A 6,813-nucleotide genomic window follows, 5' to 3' on the forward strand; every position below is an offset into this window, starting at 1 on the left:
TAGTAAGCTCCTTAAAATATTCGAAGTCATGGACTCAACACCAAAAAGTTTTCACTGATGAAGAGATATGTTCTTGGTACATTTTCTTCTTACAAATCAAATGTATAATATAAAAAAGAAGCAAGTCAAAAAACACATCATGGACATATTTCTAAAATAGCTAATACCTTCTCCAGGAAAAGCCTCAAGTAGGTCCTTCAGGAAGATTCTGGAATAAAGTCCAACTACCATAGGAGGTGGCATTCTACCTCTGACAGGACTCCCAATGTCCTTCTTGTAAGAAAAGAGTTGAAGGTAATGATAGGAATGTGATTCTGATCTAGCAGGTCAAGGCTAATGGATTCATCCATTCCTACTTTTGTACAGCTATACAATGTTTGCATTTTAATCTAAGTGTTAATACAAGAGTTAAAAGATTCAAAGAAGTAAGTTTTTAAAGTAGGGAGAACTTTCAGCTTAATATATTATTGAAGGAAAATATTTTGTTCATAAAGTTTTCGATAACATACAGCCTTGTTCTCAGTCTTCACATCCATTCATCACCCAATGACACCCAAATTAGAGTTCTGCAAGCTTCAGTCATGTTAAGTAGCCTACACAGAGGTCCCATTTGCAATCTTTTGTTTCATACTTTTACTTCTTTTTTATGTTCATGTATGTAAGTATTGGATTATAATTGTCTATAGTATTCTATAAAATAGTATTCCATATAGGTTTTGTAATCTATGCTATGTCTGGTATGGACTGGACTATATCATCTAGGTTTATATAAGTACACTATAGGCAATATCACAAACTTAATGATTTAGGTTCTCTACCTTTTAATATTTATGATGCTATATAAAGGCTGTGTACTTGACATTTTCAGGGCCATTTTTTTTGCAAATGATCTTAACCCAGCCTCCAAATTTGCAAACACAAGTTATTTGGGCAAGTACTTGTGATAGGTAGTTAGACAAAAAGTGCAGTGTTTGAGGCTATTATTTAAAGCACATGATTTTAGAAAACATACCAGTAGAACGATAAGGAACATTTCCTGTTCTTTTCCCCCACTCCTCACTGAAATATCATTTGAAAGCTGAAAGCTTAGTTATATCCCCAAATCAATGAATCTATAATGTAAGGAATGCACATACTGTCCAAATCAGAAAAATAAAGGGAAGATGGATTGGAGAAATAAATGATGTCATACTATATATATATATGTATATATATACATATATATGTATATATATACATATATATATATAATCAAATGATCTCAGATCTTCATCCCATTATTTGAAATCACCTTCATAAATGAAGGCAAAGAATATATCATTTTCCATTTTATACCTGAGATTTAAGCACCTCTATCTCATATTTCCCAATACATAACATAATTCTACACCAAGAGTTAACCAAAACATATATAGAACTCAAGTAAACAGGATGGGATCTGGTCCTCTCAGCTGTTTGAATGGAGAATTCAGGGGAATTCTTTCATGCAAACTGGCCAAGGTAATGCAAACTGGTCAAGGTAATATTCAGGTTTCTCAATGCATCCATTTGAACATCAATTTATTATAGTCACCATGCTTCTTTCTAAATTCTAGTAATAAAATCAATACTAAATGGAATTTTCTAATCTACAGTTACTTTAATTGTAATTTTCCTTTATTTGTGTTTAAAAAAAATCTTTTCTAAAGCTCAATGAGTGGTCTTGCCCAAAGTGTAAGTACCTGATTGATTGACAGATTATTTTACAACTAGTACTTATTATTCCTTTCTATTAAAAGCTGAGTGGCTTTTAAAGTAAAAACAATAGGGTGAAAAAGGGGTCTTTGATTCACTTATTTCAAGTAGAAAATTGGAAAGAATAAAGTTCTGAAGTCAATGATTTTGACAGTATGTGCATTTCTTGCATCATATATCATTGACAGTCATAAATTGTAACAAGTGGGCCTACAATGCAAGGAGAAAAAGCAAAAAAGTAAAGTAATATGCAATGGATAATAATTGATATCTTCTTTGTTCTTTTTTGAATATTTTAATATAAAACTAAAATAAATGGTATGTTTGATTTTGACACCAGTACATACTTTATGAGAATGTGGAAATAGTTCATATGTAAAAGGCAAGTGCCTTTTACCTTTCTTCTTCACAGTTTTTACAATTATTCCCTTTACAATTATTTAGCTATGTTTTTAACCTCAAGAAAAAAGAATTGCCATACCATTTTGAACATATCTGATTTTGTCTGATCTTATCAGAATATATGGCCTAGTTATTATTTTGTTGGGAGACTGGCTGGTAATACTGGATACTGTTGGATTTGTGAAAAACACAAAATAAGAAAGAGAAATAGGAGACTTTTCCATATTTTCATTGATATCATGGGTTAATAAAATCCTTCATGCAGCCCTTTTAGTTCCTATGGTAGATAGTGGGAAAAAATGGGTACTTTTATACTATCAGTCCTTGGCAAAACATATCAACTTCATTCTGCACACAGATTTGGAAACAAGACACACCAAAGATGAAAATCAAGTTCTCACAACTTAATCTCTGTCCACTTTTGTTTTGTTATCTACAAAATAGTGAAATGCCACCCACCACAGAGTAGTGTTGATATTGAATTCTTTTTTTTTTTTTCATTTCTTTACTGTCAAAGTGATGTTACGGGGCGGGGGGTAGTTTTCATACATAAGGCAGTGTGTACTTTTCTTATCCAACTTGTTAAATCATCCCTCATTTCCCTCCTTACCCCTCCTCATTTCCCTCCCCCCCATGGGTTGTACAGTTGGTTTACACCATGTAGTTTTGTAGGTATTGTTGTAATAATAGTATATTAGTAAATATTTATTCTTTTTTATTTATTCTTTCTGCTATAAAGTATTGTTGCTGCACAAGAAGATTTTAGATGATTCTCAGTTTATTTATTTATTTATTTACTTACTTACTTACTTACTTACTTACTTACTTATTGCCAGTCCTGTAGGACTGACTCAGGGCCTGAGCATTGTCCCTGGCTTCTGTTTGCTCAGGGCTAGTACTCTACTCCTTGAGCCACAGTGCCACTTCCAGCTTTTTCTGTGTATGTGGTACTGAGGAATGGAACCCAGGGATTCGTGCATGCAAGGCAAGCACTCTACCACTAGGCCACATTCCCATCATAATGTACATCATCACAATGAATCCCTTGATAAATTATATAGTAAACTAATTAGAAACACTTGAAACAATATCTCCAAATCTTATATCAAATAATTGTCCTCAAAAACATGTGATAAGCGTGGGGAAACAATTATATCACCACAGTGTTTTGTTCTCAATAAAACATCCTGATGAGCAGATAAATAAAGCAAATCTCCCCAATTCTTAATAAAATATTTGGGAATATCCAGTACATCTCAGAAATACTGGGTACTTGATGAATCTATATAATACAATCATAGCTTTTAGATTGAATTAACTTCTTCCTTTAGTCACAGGAAATCACCTGTTCTTTAATAAATAAATGGTTCTTGAAAGTGAGCTAAGAATCTATCAGAATAATCTCTTGATAACATGCTGATTATTATATCATTCATATTCTCCTTTGGAAAAGCAGAATGTAAATAGCAATATGCCTTATAGAAACGTTTGAAAATATGGCTCTAGTGGACATCACACATTCTGTACATCCTGGAAGCTATTATCTTGTGATTATAATATATGTATGAAACTTAGGCAAGAACCACTTTTTTAAGTAATTGTAATTTAAACCTAATTATATGTCAATATCACTCAGGCTTAAAACCGGCATGCTTAAAACTTACTCCTAAGACTCACTTAATTGTTCTGAGGTGAGACTTAAGTGTTATCATCTTTTAAAGCTTCTACAGTGATTCTAATATGCAGTGTGATTGAGGAACCAATAGTGTTTTTTGAAAACTATCGAGCAAACTGCGCATTATTTTGTTCTATAATTTTAAAAAACAGAGTCATTTTAAGGGTGGATGTTAGCTAGTGTCTGGGGTCCTGTCTCTATATGGAGGACCAGTGAATATCAAAGTAGTGTTTCAAAATGTAGAGGACAGTAAGTCAGGTGAGAATTTCCACTCCAAATCATTATGAGGGGGGCTGGGGATATGGCCTAGTGGCAAGAGTGCTTGTCTCCTATACATGAGGCCCTGGGTTCAATTCCCCAGCAGAAAATGGCCAGAAGTGGCTCTGTGGCTCAAGTGGCAGAGTACACTAGCCTTGAGCAAAAAGAAGCCAGGGACAGTGCTCAGGCCCTGAGTCCAAGCCCCAGGACTGGCAAAAAAAAAAAAGATCAAATCATTATGAGGATGTGGGCGGGGTGCCTACCTCCCTTCCACCCCTATTCATTCAGAGTTGTAATACTGGATATTACATACAACCATTTGCAGATATCTAGATGTAGATAAAAACTCTAAAAAGCTCTTTCCTTGTCTTTAAAAATAATCATTTAATAATTTAACTTCATTTAAGCAATTTTTATGAAAGTATAGTTACTAGAAAACTAGTTTTCCCCAAGTCACCTAATTCATCCAAAGTAAAGGCCAGAACTAGTTTTTTAAAAGTAAGTCTGATTCTTCCTGAAAAAGAATGTGCCATTAACAAGAACGCTACTGAGATTTACAGCATCTAAAAGTTTTAAGAAACTTCAGTACTTAATACAGACCAAAGTTTCTATTCAATTAATTGCTTTCAAATTTAAAACAAAGTAATTTATTTTTAACCAATAATATTTCCTGAATAGTTTACCTTTTCAAAGGCATATTTCTTGTTTGTACTGCCATATGTATAAATATACACATTATAGTATGTAGTCCATAATATACAAATATATAACATATTCAATAATATCCTTATAATTTGAAAATAAAGCTTGCTTAGGCAGAAATTTTAATGGACAAGACAATTTATACCAGTATTATCTAATGAGGCAGAAAAAGGTTTAACCATGAGAACTATCTTAATTTAATATTATTAAAACAGTCCACAAATCTATATGTGCATAAACACTTTGGAAATCAGGACACTGGTTTGTTTTGTAAGGAAAAGATAAGCCTTTCTCTGGCTTAACTGGATTATCACAACAAAGAGACATACCTCTTATCTAATTGTCAAATGATAGTTAATAATTGCTTTTTGAGGTATGCAATATAGGTTATTTTTATAATTGTGTGTTTTAGAAAAGTTACTTGCTTAATAAAAAGCATTGCAATACTACTATTGATGGAACTTTTATGGATCTTTCCTTGTATAATTTAAATAGTGCTGGTCACTAAATCTTTGGAGGGTTGAATTGCTCTTCAGGTGTGTGGAGAAATGATAGCAATGATAACAATTGTGAGAAAACATGGGGGAAATTGAGCAAATTCTCAATGGTGGGGGAAAAAATAGACTTCATATAGCCCTACTGGAGTTTTAAAAATTATAAAGTAGGTTGATAAAAGTGGATCCAAGCAAACTCTTTATGCTTCAAGACCAGAAAAGTGAATAGATACCATCTGAAAATTTAAAAGTTGGAAACAAGAGGGGGAATAGAAGGCAAAACTCTTTTACACAAAAGATAATAAGCATATGGAATACATTACTATAAAGGGCCCCTGCAGCAAGGAGCATCATTGAATACAGGAGGGAATGAAATGAATTTCTAAATGAAAAGGAAAGACAGGGAAGAACAGGAAGAAAAATAGGCTAATGGAAATAAGGGAAACTAAAAAGCACGTGGGATGAGCAGAGAAACCTTTCTTTGGGATCCTGTTACTTCTTTGAGATCATGCTGTTAAATGGCTTTCGGCATAGCCTATAATCTAAAATAATGTCATAGTGTGGTGCTCTTTGCTGTCACATTTAACCAAATTCTACATGGCACTTTACATTTTTCTGTCTTTAGGGATGTCTACCTACAAATCTATGTAACATAATTCCACTCTGCAAATAGGTGATTTGGGAGCACTGCCCACCTCTGTGACCAATAAAGTTCAACTTTTCTATGGATATTGCATATTCAATTAATTTTCCTTAGTCTATCACTTAAAAAAAAGCAAGATTTGCCCATCAGCACCTATAATCTAATGCATATCTTAATAATAGATGAGACAGGGAGTATAGGACAGGGAGAAAAATATGAAGGCATATTAACCGTTTGTAAACTACTCATAATAGGACTGACTGATGGTTTAACCTTGAGTACATTGTAAACTGTTTCATTTGAAAAGAAGAAAGTCCTCTTCATTTTTACCTGAAAAACATGAAGCTTTTCTTAGGGAAGGGTGTTGAGACGGAATTTAGGATTTCAACTGATGGATGATTTGGAGCATTAGAATGTAAGATATTGCTAGTTAATTATTCAGCAGTTAGTACAGTGACTTTGCTGGGAAATAGGTTACCGTTGAGAGAGAAGGTTGTGATTTTTTAGTACATGCGAACCAGGTATTCTTACTATAAGTCATATAATACATGTTACTGCTAACTATCCCAAAAGGAACAGATGTAGGAATTCCTAGTTTACACTACAAAGAGCTTACTGTAAGCATACTTATAAAAAATTGAGAAATAATTTTCTTGGTTCAAATAAATGAGAAAAGATATATTCAATTAGGATGAATTGTGCTTTAAAAATAATCTTTTTACCGGTATAGTCTTTTGCAAATACTGTAACAAACACTGAACATTAATGAAATTAATCAGAAGACAGAGGTGAGAAAAAGGGTCTTTAAATGACTAAGCTTTGTTAAAACTACTGCTCCATCCTAAAGAGATATTTCCAAATGGACACCTTCATCAATAATATGCTAAGATCTTTATCAAAGTTTG

This window comes from Perognathus longimembris, chromosome 2 (genome assembly GCF_023159225.1).
Source record: "Perognathus longimembris pacificus isolate PPM17 chromosome 2, ASM2315922v1, whole genome shotgun sequence".
NCBI lineage: Eukaryota > Metazoa > Chordata > Mammalia > Rodentia > Heteromyidae > Perognathus > Perognathus longimembris.